The sequence below is a fragment of the Corvus brachyrhynchos genome, unplaced genomic scaffold, assembly GCF_000691975.1.
Source record: "Corvus brachyrhynchos isolate BGI_N302 unplaced genomic scaffold, ASM69197v1 scaffold125, whole genome shotgun sequence".
NCBI lineage: Eukaryota > Metazoa > Chordata > Aves > Passeriformes > Corvidae > Corvus > Corvus brachyrhynchos.
In genome coordinates, this window is record NW_008238342.1 from 2,152,212 (window position 1) to 2,154,848 (window position 2,637).

Consider the following 2,637-nt stretch of genomic DNA (forward strand, 5'->3'; position numbering starts at 1 on the left):
CACCCCGCATCCATCCCCGCGCCCGATCCGGGAACGCCACATCCAGCCCCAGCACCCTCAGGGAACCCCGCACCCAGCCCCACACCGACCCCAGCACCCTCAGGGAACCCCGCATCCAGCCCCACGCCGCTCCCGGCACCCTCCGGGACCCCCACGATTCCCCGCATCCATCCCCGCGCCCGATCCAGGACCCCCGCAACCCTTCCTATCCCCACCCCCGGGATTGTTCCACATCCACCCCTGCCCTGACCCGAAACCACCGGCATCTCCCACACTGACCCAGGACATTCCTGCATCCACCCCTGCACTGAGCCATCTCGTTTCCATCCTCAGGACCTCCGCATCCCCCTCTACATGGACCCAGGGCCCCCCCAGAAGCTCCACATCCACCCCCTCCACCAACCTGAAGCTACTGGGACCCCTCATGCCACCCCAGGATACCCTCCATTCACCCCCCACCCCAGGACCCTCCATTTCCACCCTTGGGACTCCCTACATCCACCCCTACACCGAGCTGAGCCCCCCTCCAGCCACAGCAGCAGCCCTGGGCAAAGGGCAGGAGTGCCACACAAGCTACAGAATATTCCGGGTTAGAAGGAACCCCCAAAGATCATCCAAGTCCAACTCCTGGCCCCAGCCAGGACAACCCCAACAATCCCATGCCTGAGAGCATTATCCAAACACTTCAACATATACTATCCACATCATCCACTAGGTCTGTGTATGTGGATATTCCTAACCAACATCTCACAAAACAAGGCAAAACTTAAAAAAAGGTGCCACCTTAATAAGGACCACTGACAGGACAAACACAACCCAGCCCTCACAGAACTCAGAGTACCTCCATCACTCAGCCATGGCCCACCATCACTGCCCCTGTGCTTAAAAAGAGGCAAACAGAAGCCCCTCCCTCTCCCAAACCAGCTTAATTGGGAAACCAGCCTGTTAATTAATTACCAGAAGTATAAAACTCCTGTAAGTACCACTAGCAGAAAAGGGTCAGGAACTTTGAGGGATATTTATAGAAGCTGAAGGTAAGTAGTGCTATTTACTCTGTTTTCTTAATCTCTTTTTTATTTCTCACACACTAGGAGAAAAGGTTTTTAGTCTCTTAAAGAAGACTTTTCTTATAGACTGAGCCTACGGGCCCTTTGTACTAAATTTAGGAGCTATTTATCACTGCTTAATGTGCGTTCAGGATAAAGATGGGTTTGGAGCATAGCTATCCCTTTCCTAGGCCTGCCCTCGTTGCTTGGAATGGTGCTGGAAGTCAGCTGATGGTGAGGGTTATCACAAGTGAGACTAAGGTGAGAGCTGCCCCTCAACCTCTCCTATCCAAGCCTGAGCTTGGTTTTGGTGCCTCCCTCTCAAAGGGGCTCAATTCTAGCTGGGGTTAGTGGTCCTCTGACTTCAGGAGTGGGATAAAATGTTGCTCGATCCCCTGTATGGAGCTAAGAGTAGTGATAAACAGGCTGAGGTCAACTAAATACAGCTCCAGGGAGGCTCCCCAAGGACCTCTGAGCAACAAACACACTGTGGTGCGCTATTTCTGACTCTAAAAAATGGATGCTTTCTTACTTGTCCTGGATCCTGCTCAGCTCCTTGCAAGACTGAGACAGGATTTTGGCAAGAGTGGTCTATGCTACTGTAAGTCTGTAATTCCTTTGTGAACAGTAATGTGTTTATTCTGACAGGGTTACCCTGATCTGTCTCTATAAGCCAGACAGCTGTTGGATTCTGCACCATGCTGTCCACCCGGAGGCACAGTGCCAGCATCCTGACCAGAAAGGAAATTCTAGAAAATGGGTTCTTGGCCGGGTCCTCCAACCATAGCCATTCTTTTCCTGTTCTGAGTTATTACATGGACTCTAGCAGTGCTTCCAAACTGGACACCGGGGAGCTTCCCATGGACTTGGACAGCACAGCAAGTGGCAGTTCTCTGTGTGTTGTCAAGCAGGTAGAGTCTCTGAGCAGCTGTGTGAAGACTGAGCTGCAGAGCATCTCTGACCTCGGTCTCATCTGCTTCTGCAAGGCCCACCATGGCCACGCCACTTTTGAGGTGTCTGGTTTGCCATGGGAGCACCCCAGCAGAGACGGCCGCCTGATGAATGTGTCACAGAAGACCTCGACACCTTGCAAACCACTGGAGAGCCTGCTCTTCAAGGGCCCTGGGCTGGTTGGAGATCTCTCAGCCCTTGGGAAAGTGCCAACACCCAGGTGGGACATCTCCACAGTAAAATCCTTTATGGATACCAGCACATCCCTTGACGTAAGCACTGAGGAGTTACGGTTACTGGGATGCTCCATACCAGCCACATCATCCCTGGAGACCCCTGTGGTGATTCCTCTGGCTTGCCCTGGTGCCTTCAAGAAGCACCCTACACTGATCCACAGCTCTGCCACCCTGCAGACCCAGCTGAGCGATCCTGACACCGTCCCTGTGTTTCTGCACCGGACTCTGTGATGCTGCTGCCCGGGCTCCAGCTGGATCTGCTGGGTGCCTGCACCCTGCTGCAAGGAGCAGAGACCCACGCTGCCGCACAGAGGACGGAGCCAGCGGCTTGAGTGGTGACGGCGGCACCTGGTGACAAGTTAAATCTCCCCCCCTGGGGTGACTGACTCGGCACTGCTGGAAGG